This window comes from Phyllobates terribilis, unplaced genomic scaffold, assembly GCF_046119375.1.
Source record: "Phyllobates terribilis strain yellow unplaced genomic scaffold, ASM4611937v1 Scaffold_13__5_contigs__length_258822181, whole genome shotgun sequence".
Classification (NCBI taxonomy): domain Eukaryota; kingdom Metazoa; phylum Chordata; class Amphibia; order Anura; family Dendrobatidae; genus Phyllobates; species Phyllobates terribilis.
The window spans coordinates 200,773,126-200,793,469 of record NW_027362773.1 but is presented as its reverse complement, the minus strand read 5'-3'; positions in this window follow the sequence as shown (position 1 = coordinate 200,793,469).

Sequence of the window (20,344 nt, the reverse complement as noted above, 5' to 3'; positions counted from 1 at the left end):
CTTGGGAGAAGCCTGGATGTCCAGATGAACCAGAGGCCGCCGGGAGACTGGGGCTGAATGGTCATGTGTCCAAGTGTGACGTATACACAGGTCCTCAATTCAAACAACTGAAGCTTCAGATCTCTAGGCTGCTTCTGCCGCAAACCCTCAAAGAGGGATATTGGCAAGGAAAATGGGAAAAATGCGGTCTATGGAGCGCAGGGTGATCAGAATGAAGGAATTTAGGAAAACCAAGGGATCCTTCTAAACAGAGCCTTTATTAGGAATAATAATCATAATATGTTTTAATAGTGGATTACTGCCTTCTTCAGGTTTGACAGACAGTCATTCTGGATCCGGCTGTAGAAGGTCGCTGCACTTGACCATGCAGACACCTTCTTGATCCTTTCATCATCCCTTCCTCTCTAGGATCCAGCAGTGATCTCCACCTTCTGCTGCTAATTGACACACCCTTGCTGGATCTTTAAATACCCTCAGTTTCTCCAGAAAATCGCTGGTGATAGAGTAAATTCCTCTGCTCAGGTCTGGAGTGCTAGCAGTCAGCTCGATTCTTCTTGGAGTTCACATACCTAGCATGACATATGGCATCAATAACAGCCCCGAAAATATTTTCCTGAGAGGAGACAAAAAATGAGAAATGAACAGTGCCTAGTTGTATTTCTTATAAATATTATACCTTAATATATGATATTTATATACTCAATGCTATTATTTAGCTTATTCAATGTTACATAAAACAGCCTTTAAATGACCTTATCTTCTACTATATTGTGTTCCAGCCTTGATACTTCTCTACCTACCTTCTCCCATATTAGCTCAATATATAACTTGAAATTGAGATGGTGTTTTCCCAGTAGAGAACATATATATTATCCATCAGTGAACTCTCTTCTCATTGAAGTCATTACATTTCCTAATGGCTGACGTTGCCATTGCCCTAATGGTCCAGGAAAGCCGTTACTGTATATACTATCAATGTGAGGTTAGTAAATAATTTATTTGCATCTTCTGCATCTAAATGTCGTAAGTAATGGTTTGCAGATGGGTTGTACTTATTGTATCAGAAGAAGGTGCTCAAATCATGTCTTCTGCTGATGGAAAGAAGGCTTACCTATTGATTGACAATACGAGGCAGTCAGAGTGACTACAACAGGTAGTATATATCTTCTTGTACTCTGATGGCTGCCAAGGTCTAAGAGAGAAAAGTGATATACTTTTCCAGGGAGATCTTATACATGGGTAAAGTAATGGATTTCAAAAAAATACTGCAAGCCTTAATAGCGTGAGATCAATATTATTACTATCACAGGTAAAATCGCATCACATGTATTATTAAGACTCGCTGAAATAGGAAATTTCACAAAGCGCGAATATTATATAGATCATTATAGCAAAAGAACAGTTTAGGAAAGGACCCTGTATATATTAAGTAAAATATTTCCCTTATGATCCATAAAGTGTATTATTCGATATAAGTATATGCCCTTTTTTATCTTTTCTAAATGATTAAACCCTGAGATTATTGTCAGGAAATGACCACTTAAAAAATTAAACAAAATATGGATTTGTGATACTCTGCTGGGAGATGTTTATGTTATATGTGTCTATTTGTGGCCACCAAGTCATCGTCATGTGACTTTCAGCTTTTTCTAAAATATTACTAAATTATATTGATTTTTTTTTTCCCATGAGAAATAGGAGTCTGTTACCAATTTCAAGCAAATGAAAGGGTTGATATGGAACTAAATGGGACATTGAGCTCAGCTCCAGTCAAGCTTTACATGCTATTGTATGTACACTATTGCAGCCATTTTTCTTTTAACCAACACAAACGGGAAAAAAAAGAAAAAACTGAAGCAATTTTTCAAATCTTGTAGATGATTGTTGGTTACAGCTAAGTACCCCCTTGGTTATAGTCAAATTCAAAAGTCATACAGAGAAGTATAGCATCCTTTTTTTCACCTTTCCTCTTGGCTATCCCAAGAAAAGTGATGCGAGATGACCAGCATAAAAAAAAAATTGGGGGGATATTCTGTTTTAAGATGTTTATGCTACATGTGGTCACCCAGTGGCTGAAAAGGGATTTGAAGCCCTATTAAATATTTTTCTAGTGTGGTGTGATCTTGTATTGAGTTAGAAGAAATTGGTATAAAAAGTAAGGGTTGACCTATCTGCATTCTGCAACCTCTTCTTACTGTATTTAAGGGAGCATCCTGCCCTTTAGATAAAGTTGGGTTCTACGCTTATGTAATTTTTGCATAGTTATCTACTACAATTAGTAGACATCCCCTGCAGTGGGGACATAGATGGGGGCATTGTTGCAAGGTCAATCTCTGTTAGAGATGAGTTGATCTCCAAATTTTCCCTCAACATTTAATTTGCATCAAATAAATTTGCTGTGATATGCAATATTAAAAATCCACCAAGATAACTGGAAAAAGAAAAGAGAGAGAGAGAGAGAGGAAGAGAGGAAGAGAGAAACAAAGAAAGAAAGAAACGGAGAGAGAAGAGGCAGAGAAGGAGAGATAAAATGAGAGAGAGAGAAAAAGAGAAAAAATGAGAGAGAAAAAAAGAGAATAAGAGAGAAAGAGAGAGAGAAAAAGAGAGAGACTAGAAAGAAAGGTAGAGAAAAAGAGAAAGAAAGTGAGAAAGAGAAAAGAGATGGATAGAGAGAAAGAGAGGGAGAGAGAGAGACAGAAAGAGAGAAAAAAAGAGAGCAAAAAAGAGAGAGAGAAATAGAAAGAGAGAAAAGAGATGGAGAGAGAGAGACGGAGAGAGAAAGAGAGGGAGAGAGAAAGAGAGAGAGAGAAAAGAGACGGAGAGAGAAAGAGATAGAGAGAGAAAGAGAGAAAGAGAAAGAGAGAAAAAGAGAGAGGGAGAAAGAGAGAGAGAAAGAGAGGGAGAGAGAAAGAGAGAAAGAGAGAGATAAAGAGAGAGAAAGAGAGAAAAAGAGAGTGAATGAGTGAGAGAAAGACAGAGTGAGAGAAAGAGAGAGAGAAAGACAGAGTGAGAGAAAGAGAGAGAGAAAGACAGAGTGAGAGAAAGAGAGAGAGAAAAAAAGAGAGAAAGAGAGAGAGGGAGAAAGAGAGAAAGAGAGAGAAAGAGAGAGAAAGAAAAAAGAGATTTAGAGAGAGAGAGCTCCTGGGGCTCCTAATACTGCTGTTCAGAGGTGGCATGTGGAGAGAAAAAATAATATAGTGGAACAGTGAGGGCAATCTCATCCTTCTAATAGCAAATATGAAAAAGTACTGTCCCCAGCCATGCCAGGTCTGACAATCCACAGGAGAGGCTGGAATAGACTATGTAATATCTTAGCTGCAGGGCATAATGGAGAAGTCCACGTGGCTGCGTAAAATGTAATTTGCAGACTCTCTGATGCTTCAGTGTAAAAAATTGCCTGAAAAGTAATTTTGTTTTACAGTCTTTACGAAACAAAGTGTTTGAATTAGCATGTAGCCGCAAAGTTCAGATAACTTGACTCAAAATTGATCCTCTGTGGATTGATCCACTTGTATCTATTCTCTGTGCTTCTCGGTCCATTGATCTCAATGAGTGTCCTAGTTTTATTTTTTCTCCCCTCGGTGTTTACTTCTAAAGTTCCTCCATAGAAGATGCCATGGTTCAAGTGTGGACTAGAACTTCAAGACCCCTACAATTCCCAGTACCTGTTTCATGGTGATCTGTAATCTTTGGCCAATTGTAGAAAACACTTTAAATGGTTGAAATGTCCTATAAACTGTTGCCATGTGACAGACAATAGAAGAGTAAAGTATTAATTCATTTTTTTTCAACTATTTCAGAAGTTTAAGATATAGGATATGTGTGAAGAGAATGTGTAATATATTTGGAGGAAATGACAGACATTCAAGAAGAAGCCACATCAATTGAAGGACTTATATGATAAATTGAATATTTTGACTTCAATTCAGATAGAAATTGGAAGCTACTGAAGGGATTTGCCTAGTGGAACTGTACGCTAGGAATCTTTATATTTATCTGAACCTCTGGGACAGGAAATGAATGGTCTTTGTAATGTGCCGCTTGTTGAATGCCGAGGTTCACCAGAAAAACTCCTGCACATTATCTGCTAAGCTAAATATCAATTTGCAGCCCTACAATAAAAAGTTAAGAAATTTCCTGAGGATAAAAACTTAGAAATGGATATTGCGATCTCAATTTAGGTTGACTGTATTGTTCCATATTTTTTGGAATTAATAAACAAGATTAGATTTAGGAGAAAAAAAAATGAGTTTTTCCATTTTTAGACAAAAAATTGTATACTCATAACCATCTGGGATGTAAGTTTATATTTGAAAAATTCTCAAAATATAACAAGATAAGAGAGTGTCCAGCTGTAATGACCCCCAATTCTGCAGGGTCCCCGAAGTACAAATGAAAGATTGCACAATTTCCATTTACAATATCTCTAAATGCCCATGTAATGCATGCACAAAAAATAAATAAAAATTCCATGGAACAACAGTAAACAATAAAAAAGTTTTAAAAAGAAGGTGTAGTCAAAAAAGCACCTGATGTCTAAAATAAGTTTTTCTGTTAAAATATATATTTTTTTACTTTTTGGCAATGTTTTATTAATCTAAGTATCACAATTTGATTAAAAAAATTGTTTTTAGAAATGTTGCAATTTTCACACAGGCCACTGGGGCTATTTTATACTTTAACTTGCTGTTTTAGGAAATTTACATGTAGATTAGCAACGATAGGCTGGCTCACACACTGAACATGCTCATGAATTGTCTGAATAAAAAAAGATAAAGGTCATTGTGATGAGAGGGGCTCAGTTGTGACATTGTCTATTGTGATTGGTGGATCTTGTGTTATCAGCTGTATATAGGTGCCTCTGATGATAAGAGACTGCTGAACACTTTACCTGAAAGGACAGTAATAGTGATGTGCAAGCACTAAAATGCTCGGGTGCTCGATGCTCGTGTCGAGCACATTGGAATACTCGGGTGCTCGACCAGAGCAACGAGCCCAATGTAAGTCTATGGGAAACTCGAGCATTTTTCAGGCGGCTCCCCTCGGCGGTCGGCAGACGGCCTAAAAATTGCCCAAATCGAAGGGAACAGTGCTCAAATGACATGGGAAGAGCATGGGAAAGACCCCTGGAAACATTTCTGACTCCCAGACTCAATGCTGTCAACAACGATGTCAGAGTATTACGCCACTTTTACGGACACACAATAAAACATACAAAAATATTTGTTAAGGAACATCCTTTCAAGGGTAATGACTTGTATATAAGGCAAAATAAATATACAAAAACAAAAATGGTCCTCCACACCTTGGGCTATGTTCACATGTAGTGTTTTTGATGCGTTTTTGCACTTTTGCATTGCTTTCAACCGTGACAAATGCATTCACCGGGAAATGTTATTTTAACATTTTACAACCTTATCTGGCCATGTGGTGTGTCAGATATCATCAGACACATCCTGTTTCATTTATGAAGGAGGGAATCTGAAAGTCACAAAGCCTATTTGTATAGGGCCATCAGGCGGCCTTTACTATTCTTAATTGGCAAGCAGTCGGCCCTCACTATTCTTAGAGAGCCATCAACCGGCTATTCTTTGTTGCTCCCATTACTAAAGATTGGGTCTCTTATACTGTTATTGCATATGCAGTGAGTGGCAGGGCTGCCCAAAATTTGGGCGCACCCCAATACCACTTTGAAGAGACATAGAGGAGGGCCTCCTGAAAAAATTTTCTTATTATTAGGAAGTGGGTCTCCCATACTGTTTGCCTATGCAGTGAATGGAAGGGCTGCCAAAAATTTGGAGACACTCCAGTGCCCCTTGGAAGAGACGTGGAGGTCAGAGGGCCTCCTAAAAAAATGTTATCATTATTAGGAAGTGAGTCTCCCATACTGTTTGCCTATGCAGTGAATGCAAGGGCTGCCAAAAATTTGGAGACACTCCAGTGCCCCTTGGAAGAGACATGGAGGTCAGAGGGCCTCCTGAAAAAAATATTATCATTATTAGGAAGTGGGTCTTCCATACTGTTTGCCTATGCAGTGAATGCAAGGGCTACCAAAAATTGGGAGGCACACCAATGCCCCTTGGAAAATACGTGGAGGAGGGCCTCATAACAAAATGTTCCCATTAGAAAGGAGCGGGTCTCCTATACTTGTAATGCCCATGAACTAAGTGTATGGGCTGACAAACATTTACATCCTGGGGGGTTTACATGAACATACTGTATAAAAAAATATTTACGGGCATCATAAACACCCTTTAAAAAATTAGGTGGGTGCTGCATCATGGACCACGATCACCCTGGTGATATGGTGGTGGAGAATGAGGATGAGGAGAAGGAGGAGGACAAGAGCAAATAGCCAAAATCAGGAAGAGTATACCCATATGTGGGTGGGAATAGGTGCATGGGAATATGTGGCGCCCCTGTAGGTTCAGTCGCCACAGAGGTACTGCATCTCACGCAGAGGTGTGGTATCTCACTCTCAGGTAAGGATGGAGTGCTGCCCGGGACCTTAACACCTGCATCCAACACTACACTACTCCAGACCGGCAGGAGGGACAAGATGCATCGCTCTCCTGCTGAGTCCTGTCCCTGGCTGGAGTGGGGGGAACCCAAAGTAGCGGGAACCATGTAGTGGGTGTGGGTGGAGGTAGGAGTTTAGGGGAGCACTTCGGCAAGTGTTTAAAAAGGGATGGAACCATCTAGAAGGGTTCCAGTCAGAGAAGGACAGTGAGGGGAGCAGAAGCTCTGTTGGAGCTCTGCTCAGGCAGAGCGGGCCTAGTGAGAGGCCCAGGAGGTGAGACTGACTGAGGGGAGGAGAGGAACAGAAAGGAAGGTTCCAGGAGTGAAGAAGGGATCCCAGGGGTACGAACAGTGCTGGAGGCCACCCATACGCCCGAATCTACCAGGCGGTGGAGGGATCGAGCCGCAGAGGGGACCGGCCCCTAACTAGTGAGAATTACAAAGTTCAACAAGAAACCAGAGGCTTCTGTATTTCAGGGTGCAGTTGCCACATCCGCAATCAAGTCGCCAAAAAGGTAACCACATAGGATCCAGGGAACTCCAGGTTGCCCAGAAAGATCCGAGGATACCGGCTTGGGACACTGTTTGCGTAGCGCAGGGCAAGAAGGGTGTGAGCCAGCGCAGGAAGACGGCTGAGAAGGGCATATAGAATGGGGACCTGTCAGGCACTCTTGAAATACCTGAGGGATTGCTGAACCCCTGCCTGGTGAACGCAGCATGACGTGGGAAGTTATGATCTGCAGTTGTAACCAGGAGCAAACTGATAACTTTGAGTAAATCCGGAAGACTGCACCCCACTGTCTCTGTGAATTATTACTGCTCCGCCATCACCCCCTGTATTACACTGCGCCACAACTGCTACCTCAATATTTACAACATCTACACTGCCCTGGAGTTAAGCTCTACCTGTGGAGAGCTAAACCAACTCTCCTGCATGAACAACAGCTCCAGATGACCTGCTCCGCAGCGGTGGCTCCCTTTAGCCGCATACCACAGGTGGCTTCACGAATATTAAAAGAACTTTAAATCCCCTTTATTAAATCTTTCCCCTTATCATTGACTGCCCTGGGTCACGGAGTGGGTCACTGCCACTGTGACATCTCCAGCCCCAATGACCGGCCCGGCTATTGAGTACCCCATGGCCCTGGGGGCGAGTCAAATACACCTCCCAAAAAAAGACACTGGATTTGAGTTTATCTTACACTGCTATCATTCGGTGGTAATGAGAAGTCTGGCACAATCCAGCTCTTGTTCATTTTTATAAGAGTCAGCCAGTCAGCATTTTCAGTTGACAGACGGATGCGCTTATACAGTTAGGTCCATATATATTTGGACAGAGACAACATTTTTCTAGTTTTGGTTCTAGACATTACCACAATGAATTTTAAACAAAACAATTCGAATGCAGTTGAAGTTCAGACTTTCAGCTTTCATTTGAGGGTATCCACACTAAAATTGAATGAAGGGTTTAGGAGTTTCAGCTCCATAACATGAGCCACCCTGTTTTTAAAAGGACCAAAAGTAATTGGACAATTGACTCCAAGGCTATTTCATGGACAGGTGTGGGCAATCCCTTCGTTATGTCATTCTCAATTAAGCAGATTTAAAAGGCCTGGAGTTGATTTGAGGTGTGGTGCTTGCATTTGGAAGGTTTTGTTGTGAAGTAAACATGCGGTCAAAGGAGCTCTCCATGCAGGTGAAACAAGCCATCCTTAAGCTACAAAAACAGAATAAACCTATACGAGGAATTGCTACAATATTAGGAGTGGCAAAATCTACAGTTTGGTACATCCTGAGAAAGAAAGAAAGCACTGGTGAACTCATCAATGCAAAAAGACCTGGGCGCCCACGGAAGACAACAGTGGTGGATGATCGCAGAATAATCTCCGTGGTGAAGAGAAACCCCTTCACAACAGCCAACCAAGTGAACAACACTCTCCAGGAGGTAGGCGTATCAATATCCAAATCTACTATAAAGAGAAGACTGCATGAAAGTAAATACAAAGGTTCACTGCATGGTGCAAGCCACTCATAAGCATTAAGAATAAAAAGGCTCGACTGGACGTTGCTAAAAAACATCTAAAAAAGCCAGCACAGTTCTGGAAGAACATTCTTTGGACAGATGAAACCAAGATCAACCTCTACCAGAATGATGAAAAGAGAAAAGTATGGGGAAGGCGTGGTACAGCTCATGATCTAAAGCATACCACATCATCTGTAAAACACGGCGGAGGCAGTGTGATGGCTTGGGCATGCATGGCTGCCAGTGGCACTGGGTCACTAGTGTTTATTGATGATGTGACACAGGACAGAAGCAGACGAATGAATTCTGATGTATTCAGAGCCATACTGTGTGCTCAGATCCAGCCAAATGCAGCCAAACTGATTGGTCGTCGTTTCATACTACAGATGGACAATGACCCAAAACATAAAGCCAAAGCAACCCAGGAGTTTATTTAAGCAAAGAAGTGGAATATTCTTGAATGGCCAAGTCAGTCACCTGATCTCAACCCAATTGAGCATGCATTTCACTTCTTAAAGACTAAACTTCAGACAGAAAGGTCCACAAACAAACAGCAACTGAAAACCACCGCAGTAAAGGCCTGGCAGAGCATCAAAAAGGAGGAAACATAGCGTCTGGTGATGTCCATGAGTTCAAGACTTCAGGCAGTCATTGCCAACAAAGGGTTTTCAACCAAGTAAAAGAAATGAACATTTTATTTACAATTATTTAATCTGTCCAATTACTTTTGGTCCCTTTAAAAACAGGGTGGCACATGTTAAGGAGCTGAAACTCCTAAACCCTTCATCCAATTTTAATGTGGATACCCTCAAATGAAAGCTGAAATTCTGAACTTCAACTGCATCTGAATTGTTTTGTTTAAAATTCATTGTGGTAATGTCTGGAATTAGAAAAATGTTGTCTTTGTCCAAATATATATGGACCTAACTGTAAGTTATAATTCCACCAGCGGCACTAAAAACCCGCTCTGATAAAATGCTAGCAGCAGGGCAAGCCAGGACCTCCAAAGCTTAGAGAGCCATTCATGCAACATGTCCAGCTTGGATACCCAATTATTATAAGGCACAGAGGAATCACGGAGGACATTGGTACGGTCGGCAGGGTACTCCCTCTGCATCTTCCCAAACTTTGCACTTCTTGTGAGTGTACCCCGCACATCAGGGCCTGTGCAATAGGAAGGGCTGAGAAAACTCTCCCAGTACTTTGACAGTGTTCCCCTGCCTCTGCTGGATTGTAGTTGTGTCTCTCTCGCCTGTACTCTTTGGTTGTCCAACGAACTGTGACCTCTGCCGCCAGCATTTTCAGATGGGAATTTTTTTAATAGTTCGGCAACAAGGGCCTTTTGGTACTGCCCCATTTTTGTAGACCTGTCCGCCTCAGGAATGTAACGGGTCTGGGAGGCGGAACCTCTGAGCTACTATACAAGGGGGCGGTCCTTGTAAGGGAGCGGGTGGCGACCAGGGAAGACGGGCAGGAAGTCACAGCAGGTGACCGGGACAGTCTCTGAGTGAACGGGCTGGAGGTCACGGCAAGTGACCGGGGCAGTCTCTGGATGAACGGGCAGATGGTCACGGCAAGTGACCGGGGCAGTCTCTGAATGAACGGGCAGATGGTCACGGCAAGTGACCGGGGCAGTCTCTGAATGAACGGGCAGATGGTCACGGCAAGTGACCGGGGCAGTCTCTGGATGAACGGGTGGTCACAGCATGTGACGGCGGAGCCTCCAGGAAGACCAACAGACAGGCGGCAGATAAGCGCTCCCAGGTGAGCGGGCAGAAGTCTCTGGACAGGCGGGTGGTCACAGCACGTGACGGCAGAGCCTCCAGGTAGGCTAGCAGACAGGCAGCAGATGAGCGCTCCCAGGTGAGCGGGCAGGAGTCACTGGACAGGCAGGTGGTCACAGCACGTGACGGCGGAGCCTCCAGGTAGGCTAGCAGGCAGGTAGCAGATGTGTGCTCCCAGGTGAGCAGGCAAGCTGGTCCATAGACAGACTGACAGGAGTTGGAAGGCAGACCGTCGGACCTCAGGCAAGCAGGCAGGTGGCTGAAGTGCGCTCCCAGGTGAGCGGACAGGCTGGTCCTTAGACAGACTGACAGGAGTAGTAAGGCAGACCGTCGGACCTCAGACTAGCAGGCAGGTAGCAGATAATCAGGCAGGAATAAGACAGCAAGCTGGCAGGAATCTGGCAGGTATCTGGCAGGTAACTGGCAACGGGACCTGAGGGCTGAAGCAGAGTAGTGAACAGTGCAACAACATTGCTCGGGCACCTCCATTTTGGAGTAGGTGCCTTATATATGGTGAAGTCCTCCGGCCATTGGCCGGGGACTCCTTAGGACGGCGCTCGCGGCCCCTTTAAGAGGGAGGGAGAGCGCGCGCGCCCTAAGCACAGTGGCCGGGAAGGAGCGCGCGCTGCCAGCAGAGCGGGAGGAGGACGCCGGGCACGGAGCAGAGAGGTGAGGGGAACAGCGTCCCTGCCTAGCAGAGGGCAGGGACGCCGGCGCTACAGTACCCCCCCCCTTTAGGCCCCCCCTTTTTTAGGCCAGACAGAAATTTAGCTAGGATAAGAGGGGCATGGATGTTCTCCCGGGGCTCCCACGTTCTCTCCTCAGGACCAAACCCCTTCCAATCTACTAGAAAAAAGGTCTTTCCTCTTACCCTTTTGGTGGCAAGAATGTTCTCTACCTCAAACTCGTCCTCAGCAGAAACCGGAGCAGGAGGCGTACCTGTAGACTTGGAAAAAGAGTTAAGTACCACAGGTTTGAGGAGAGATACATGGAAGGAGTTAGGGATCCGTAAGTTGGCCGGGAGTTTCAATTTATAGGCCACCAGGTTGATCTGACTGATGACCTCCAGAGGACCGATGAACCGAGGCCCTAACTTGTAAGAAGGTATCTTGAGTCGGACATATTTAGATGAGAGCCAGACTTTATCTCCAGGACGAAATTCTGGAGGATCCAGGCATTTTTTGTCAGCGTGTCTTTTCATCCGTTCGGACGACTGAAGGAGTGCGGATCGGGTACTCTCCCAAATGGAGGAAAATTTGCTAACGAGAGATTCCGCAGCCGGGTTGTCCACAGAGGTGGAGACAGGAAAAGGAATCCGAGGATGCTGACCGAAGACTACAAAAAACGGGGATTTGGAGGAGGATTCGCTCTCGTGATTGTTATAAGAGAACTCGGCCCATGGTAGGAGATCCACCCAGTCTGAATGATGGGCATTAACGAAGTGCCGGAGGTAACTGGTCAGGTTCTGATTGATCCGCTCCACTTGACCATTGGACTGTGGGTGGTAAGCGGAAGAGAAGTCCAGGGTGACGTCTAGCAGTTTACAAGTGGCTCTCCAGAAACGTGAGGTGAACTGTACCCCACGATCCGACACGATGTGGAGGGGCAGGCCATGAAGACGGAAGATGTGGCGGATAAAGTCTTTAGCCAGCTCGGGTGCAGACGGGAGGGCTGGCAGGGGAATAAAGTGAGCCATCTTGGAAAAGCGATCAGCGACCACCCAAATGACCGTACAACCGGCGGAGACGGGGAGATCAGTTATGAAGTCCATAGCAATATGCTGCCAGGGGGCAGCAGGCACAGGAAGCGGAAGGAGGCGACCGGCTGGCAGGTGTCTCGGGACTTTGTTGCGGGCGCAGGACACACAGGCAGAAACAAAGTCTATTACGTCCTTGTGCAGGGTAGGCCACCAGTAGTGCCGGGCAATAAGCTGGAGGGTCTTTTTCTGACCGGCGTGGCCAGCTAGTTTAGACGAATGGCCCCAGTGTAGGATCTTCTTCCGATCAGGTACTGAAACAAACGTCTTACCGGGAGGTAGACGATTTAGACTCACGGGAGCCACCTGCATTACTCTGGCGGGATCGATGATATGTTTAGGTTCTTCCTCGAGATCGGACACCAGAAAGGATCGGGACAAGGCGTCTGCTTTGACGTTTTTGTCAGCCGGGCGAAAATGAAGAACAAAATCAAAGCGAGCAAAAAACAAGGACCACCGGGCTTGGCGCGGGTTAAGTCTCTGGGCATGCTGGAGGTAAGCCAAGTTCTTGTGGTCAGTGTAAATTATTACCGGGTGAAGAGCCCCCTCGAATAGGTAACGTCACTCCTCCAACGCCAGCTTGATGGCCAATAACTCTTGGTCTCCTATGGAATAGTTGCGCTCAGAAGAGGAGAAGAGTTTGGAGAAGAAGCCACAAGTTACCATTCTCCCGGAAGATGATTTTTGAGTAAGTACCGCTCCGGCTCCAGAGGAGGAGGCGTCAACTTCCAGGAAGAACTGCTTGTTGCCGTCCGGGCGATGCAGCACCGGGGCGGAAGAGAAGGCCTGTTTTAGGGAAAGAAAGGCCTCCTCTGCTTCGGGCGGCCACTCTTTGGGATTAGTACCCTTACGGGTGAGCGCGGAAATTGGGGCAGTCCGGGAAGAGAAGTGTGGTATGAAGAGGCGGTAGTAGTTAGCGAAGCCCAGGAATCGCTGAATGGCCTTCAACCCCTCTGGTCGAGGCCATTTCTCGATGGCAGACAGTTTCTCTGGATCCATTCGTAGGCCGGTCTGAGAAATAATGTAGCCCAAAAACGGAAGCGAGGTCTGCTCAAAGAGGCACTTCTCGTATTTAGCGAAGAGGTGATTCTGCCTGAGCCTGAGCAGGACCTGACGAACGTCCCTCCGGTGAGTCTGGAGATCCGGAGAGAAGACCAAGATGTCGTCCAGGTACACCACTACGCAGGAGTAGAGAAGGTCACGGAAGATGTCATTGACCAACTCTTGAAAGACGGCAGGAGCGTTACAGAGACCAAAGGGCATTACCAGATATTCATAGTGGCCGTCCCGGGTGTTGAATGCCGTCTTCCATTCATCCCCCTGACGGATACGAACCAGGTTGTACGCCCCACGGAGGTCCAGTTTGGTGAAGATTCTAGCCCCCCTCAGACGATCAAATAACTCTGGAATGAGCGGAAGGGGGTACTTATTCTTCACCGTGATCTGGTTAAGGCCTCTATAGTCTATACAGGGACGGAGAGAGCCGTCCTTCTTTTTGACGAAAAGGAAGCCTGCTCCCGCCGGGGAGGTAGATTTCCGGATGAATCCCCTGGCCAGATTCTCCTCAATATATTCGGACATCGACCGGGTCTCAGCAGCGGATAATGGATAAATACGCCCACGGGGAGGAGTAGTACCAGGTAACAGGTCGATAGGGCAGTCGTATGGTCTATGAGGGGGTAGTGTCTCTGCTTCCTTTTTATTAAAGACATCAGCATAAGACCAATAAGGAATCGGAAGTCCAGGTAGATTAGCTGGGGTAGGAGAAGGACGGATGGGATGGACGGGAACCAGACAGGTCTTATGGCAGTCCTGTCCCCAGCGAAGGACTTCTCCGGTCTGCCAGTCAAGCACGGGTGCATGTCTCTGGAGCCAAGGTAGGCCTAGCAAGAGGGCGTGGGAGAGTCCAGGCAGAACATGAAAGGAGATACTCTCAGAATGCAGCATTCCCACCTGCAGAGTAATGGATTCGGTGATGAGTTGGATGGGGCGTGGTAAGAGACCCCCATCCACGGCAGCAACAGACAAGGGTACAGCCAGAGGTTTGGTGGGGATGCGGTATTTCTCTACCAGGGACTGTGAAATAAGATTCCCGGCTGCTCCAGAGTCAAGTTGGGCTAGTTCGAAATAACGGTTCTCCCCGCAGACGATTGAGACTGACAACAGCAGAGATGGAGAGGATTTATTCTTGTCTAGGTCGACCTCTCTGAGCGAACCTAGACACAGGCGTTTCCCGACCTCTCCGGGCAGGTACGGATCCGGTGCTCCTTACTGCCACAGTAGAAGCAGCTCCCCTCGGCACTGCGTAAGTCCTGACGGGTTTTGACCATCTTGGTCTGGTCGACCTGCATAGGCTCAGGAGAGTGTACCTGGGTAGAGACGGAGGGAGTGACGGGTTTCTGAAAAGTAGGAGCTAGACGTGGTAACCTCCTCTCACGGGTGACCTCTTTGGCACGCTCCTGGAACCGTAGGTCAATCCGGGTGGCAAGAGTTATTAGGTCATCGAGAGTGGTAGGGATGTCCCGACCGGCAAGTTCATCTTTAATACGGCCGGACAGACCCTCCCAGAAGACGGATACCAGAGCGTCGTTATCCCAGGCCAGCTCCGAGGCAAGGGTACGGAACCGTATGGCATATTGGCCCACGGTGAGACTTCCCTGACGGAGGCGTAGCAGTGATGATGCGGATGAGGTCTTCCGTCCGGGTTCGTCGAAGACTTTCCGGAAAGCCGTGAGAAAAGCAGGCAAGTTGGACACCAGGGGGTCTCCTCTCTCCCATAGAGGATTTAGCCAGGCCAGGGCCTCCCCGGTGAGATGGGACATGATGAATGCAATTTTGGCTCGGTCGGAGTTAAACTGGTGGGACAATAGTTCAAAGTGCAGGGTGCACTGATTTATGAAGCCCCGAGCCTGGGCGGAGTCGCCTCCGAAGCGAGGAGGTGCAGAAAGCCGGGGTCCGGGGTAGGATACCATGGTATTAGTGGGCAGCGGAGCTGCCGGATTGCGAGACATGGCACTGGCGGAGGTTGCTGGTGGAGCAGTCAGAGTGTCCAGTCGAGTATTGACATTCCGCAGGTGACCCAGGATGGACTCCTGTTGGGACATTTGACGGGACAGTTCATGACACAGGCCCGAGAGCGAGGGAGCTTGGGTGCCACCGGGTTCCATGGCCCGAGCAAACTGTAACGGGTCTGGGAGGCGGAACCTCTGAGCTACTATACAAGGGGGCGGTCCTTGTAAGGGAGCGGGTGGCGACCAGGGAAGACGGGCAGGAAGTCACAGCAGGTGACCGGGACAGTCTCTGAGTGAACGGGCTGGAGGTCACGGCAAGTGACCGGGGCAGTCTCTGGATGAACGGGCAGATGGTCACGGCAAGTGACCGGGGCAGTCTCTGAATGAATGGGCAGATGGTCACGGCAAGTGACCGGGGCAGTCTCTGGATGAACGGGTGGTCACAGCATGTGACGGCGGAGCCTCCAGGAAGACCAACAGACAGGCGGCAGATGAGCGCTCCCAGGTGAGCGGGCAGAAGTCTCTGGACAGGCGGGTGGTCACAGCACGTGACAGCAGAGCCTCCAGGTAGGCTAGCAGACAGGCAGCAGATGAGCGCTCCCAGGTGAGCGGGCAGGAGTCACTGGACAGGCAGGTGGTCACAGCACGTGACGGCGGAGCCTCCAGGTAGGCTAGCAGGCAGGTAGCAGATGTGTGCTCCCAGGTGAGCAGGCAAGCTGGTCCATAGACAGACTGACAGGAGTTGGAAGGCAGACCGTCGGACCTCAGGCAAGCAGGCAGGTGGCTGAAGTGCGCTCCCAGTTGAGCGGACAGGCTGGTCCTTAGACAGACTGACAGGAGTAGTAAGGCAGACCGTCGGACCTCAGACTAGCAGGCAGGTAGCAGATAATCAGGCAGGAATAAGACAGCAAGCTGGCAGGAATCTGGCAGGTATCTGACAGGTAACTGGCAACGGGACCTGAGGGCTGAAGCAGAGTAGTGAACAGTGCAACAACATTGCTCGGGCACCTCCATTTTGGAGGAGGTGCCTTATATATGGTGAAGTCCTCCGGCCATTGGCCGGGGACTCCTTAGGACGGCGCGCGCGGCCCCTTTAAGAGGGAGGGAGAGCGCGCGCGCCCTAAGCACAGTGGCCGGGAAGGAGCGCGCGCTGCCAGCAGAGCGGGAGGAGGACGCCGGGCACGGAGCAGAGAGGTGAGGGGAACAGCGTCCCTGCCTAGCAGAGGGCAGGGACGCCGGCGCTACAAGGAATATGAGATAGAAAGTTCTCCTTGTAGCGTAGGTCTAGAAGTGTCACAAACCAGTAATGACTGTCACCCAAAATTTTGAGACCGCCTGGGTCACGGGAAAAGCAGCGTAACATAAACTCAGCCATACGTGCCAGACTACTAACAAGCAAGAAACAGAAAAAACTGACGGCACTTCCAATGCAAGAAATAGGTGTGAACAGGTGCTTACTAGGAGAAGCTACCTTCATATACAATTAACAAATAAAGTAGCACTCTGCAACGCAAAGTATGTAAATATGAAGTATGAAATATGAATAGCATTATGCTGTAGAAAATAGAAATAAATGAAATTTTTTTTAGCGCATGTAAATATGAAGTATGAAATATGGATAGCATTACTGCTGTAAAAAATAGAAATAAATGAGAAATCTTAGTGCATAAATTGTCCAATTCATGTGTACCTGACAGCTAACAGGCAAGACTTCCGTGTCCTCACCAAGAGGACGACTGACCATGCTCTCCTACTCCTTCACCTCCTACTCCCTATCCTCAGGCCATCCATGCTGAACAGACGGTATGATAGTTGTGAAGGTAGTACCATCTATAGCGCATGATACTAGCTCCTGTTCTTCCTCCTCCTCTTCCTCATTGTCACCCAATCCATGTTGGGATGAGAAGAGGCTGGGCTGTGTGTAATCACTCTGTATGGTTCCTTTCTCCATCTCATCATGCTCCGCCTGCAATGCATTATGTTTGATTGTGAGCAGAGAGCGTTTCAGAAGACAGAAAACGGTATGGTGACGCTAATTATGGTGTCATCGCCGCTCACCATCTTGGTGGAGTCCTCAAAGTTTTGGAGGATGGTCCATATGTCTGAAATCAATGTCCACTCCTGAAGTCTTATGTGTGGAGTCTGAACTGAATAACGACGGCCTCGTTGATGCTGGTACTCAACAACTGCCCTCTTCTGCTCACAAATCCTTCCCAACATCTGCAGTGTAGAGTTCCAATGCGTGGGGACATCACACACAAATCGGTGAGCTGGAAGCAGCAAACGCTGCTGGAGCACGGCAAGGGCGGCGGAAGCTGTAGCTGACTTTCTAAAATGGGCACAAATGAGGCCTACTTTGACAAGAAAATCTGGCAGCTCCGGGTAGGTTTTGAGAAACCGCTGAACCATGAGGTTAAGTACATGGGCCAGGCATGGTACGTGTGTGAGCTCGCCTTGCCTCAGAGCCGCCACAAGGTTCTGGCCATTGTCACACACGATCATGCCTGGCTGTAGGTTTAACGGTGTCAGCCACAGATCTGCCTGCTCTTTCAGACCTGTCTACAACTCTTCAGCATTGTGCCGTTTGTCACCTAAGCATATTAGCTTCAGCACAGCCTGTTGCTGCTTGGCTGAGGTAGTGATGCAGTGCTTCCAGCTTGTGACTGATGTGGTCATTTCAGAGATGAGGTTGAAGAGGAGGAGTAGGCTGAGGAGGATGAGGTGCAGGAGCTGTAGACTGTGGGGGCAACCCTGATTGACATAGGGCCCAAAATCCTCGGCGTCGGGATGATGTCTTATGTCCCAAGGTCCGACTAGGTTCCAACTTACACTATGTTAACCCAGTATGCCGTCAGCAAAATGTACCATCCCTGCCCACAAGCACTTTTTCATGTGTCCGTGGTTAGGTGGACTTTCCCAGTAACTGCATTGTTAAGGACATGGTAATGAGGGGACGGCACACCGGGAGAAATAGTGGCAGCTGGGGACTGAGTACCGAGGGACAGCTGCCGCCATCAGGTTGCAGAAAGCTTCCGTCTCCATGAGCCTAAAAGGCAACATTTAAAGTGCAAGCAGTAACGAAATGTGGGAATTTAGTAATGTGGCCTGTGGGGCGTTGGCTGCATATTTGCGTTTGTGTTCTAAGAACAAGGGTGTGGACATCTGAATGCTATGCTGGGACAAGGACGTGCTTGCTGATGGTACTAGTTGAGAGGGTGCAATGACAGGTGCAGGGCAGGAGGCATCTTCACATGCACTATGGACAGGGGATTGGCTTGCACGCACAAAAACGGAAGAAGCAGTGGTGTCACCCGCAGACACTGTACCTGGACCCTGGGGTTCGGCCCACAAATTCGGGTGCTTTGCTGCCATTTGCCTGATCATGCTGGTGGTGGTCAGGCTCGTCGTTTTGCCACCCCTGCTGATGCTGTCCTGGCAGGTGGTGCAAATCACCTTTTAGGTGTAATTGGCAGAGTCTTTAAAATACAACTAGACTCGGGAAGACCTAACAGTTGTACTGGCAACTTCTGTCGTGTTGGTGTTACGGGGAACGATTGCCTGGCTTCTGTCTGTGGCCACCACACTGCTTCTTCCTGCCAGTTGGGGTGCTTTGCATTCCTCCCACTGTGTGCTGCTGTCCTGAATCTGCATGTCCTCCTGCCACTTGGGTCAGTTACTATATAATCCACCACCTCATCTTCCACTTTCGCACCCTGGTCCTCCTCCTGACTTTCTGGAAATTGTGTCTCATCATCGTCCACCTCTTGTGACACTTTCCCTCCGTCGCCTTCATATGACCATGGCTGCTCAAATATTTGGTCATCGTTACATGCGATCTCCTCTTGCCCTGATTCAAGTGGACCAGGCGAGAGGCCCAAATATATAAATGGAAAAGTGAACAGCTCTTCGACGTGTCCAAGTGTGGGATCAGTTGTCTCCGAGCACTCAGCATGGTGGGTGGAAGGAGGATCAGGGTGAGGAATATGCGATCCAGACTCACGGCTACTGAGACTTGACCATGTGGAAGACAGGGTGGTGGTGGTTAAGTGACTGGAAGCATTATCTGCCATCCAGTCAATAACCTTTTCACACTGCTCTGTGTTCAATAGTGGTGTTCTGCGGTCCCCTTTTAATTGTGATAGGAAGTTGAGCGAGAAGATGTGGGTGTTTGTTGTGGCACAATTTCAACTCGACCACGGCCCCGGCCTCTGTATGCAGCATCACCATCACCATAATGTCCAGTTCCCCGACCCTTGCCACGCGCCTTGCCCATTTAAAATGGAGGACAATATCTTCCATGCTCACTACAAATGGCTGAATTTGGAGCGAACTTATATGTGATCCGTGTGACGGACAAACCACAGTTTTAAATAGCTTGCCTGTAGGTAACTATTTTTAACAGCAAACTGGTGTCAGTAACTTTGCTGACACACTGCAACAAAATTTCAATGAAGGCCAGAAATGGCAGAATTTTCAGCGCAATTATATGTGATCCGTGTTGCGGACAAAGCACAGTTTTAAATAGCTGGGCTGTAGGTAACTATTTTTAACAGCACCGACCTAAGGTCAATAAGTTCACTGAAACAAAATTTTAATGGAGGCCAGAAATGGCACAATTTTCAGCGCAATTATATGTGATCTGTGTGATGAACTAAGCACAGTTTTAAATAGCTGGCCTGTAGGTAACTATTTTTAACAGCTCCGACCTCGTGTCAATAAGTTCGCTGACACACTGCAACAAAATTTCAATGGAGGCCAGAAATTGGAATATTTTCAGCGCAATTATATGTGATTCATGTGACGGACAAACCACAGTTTTAAATAGCTGGCCAGAAGGAAATTATTTGTAACAGTGCCGACCTCATGTCAATAAGTTCGCTGACACACTGCAACATAATTTCAATGGAGGCCAGAAATGGCAGAATTTTCAACTCAATTATATGTGATCCGTGTGACGGACAAACCACAGTTTTAAACAGCTCGATTTTTAGCGCTGTAATATGGAAAGGAGCTGGCACAGAAAAATGGTGTTCTCTGGATTGCTTTTTACGCAAATAATCAGGATTAAGATCCAAAAAAAAATATTCTTGGCCCCTGATACCTGGGGCTATTTCTACAAATATCTGTAAAAGCACCAGCAGACAGAACTGGAATGGACCCTCTTGCTGTATGCACTGCTGTTTGCTATATACCCTGCCTGCCTGGCTAGCACTGATATCTCTGCAGCTGTATTAGTCTTCAGAAGGACTGT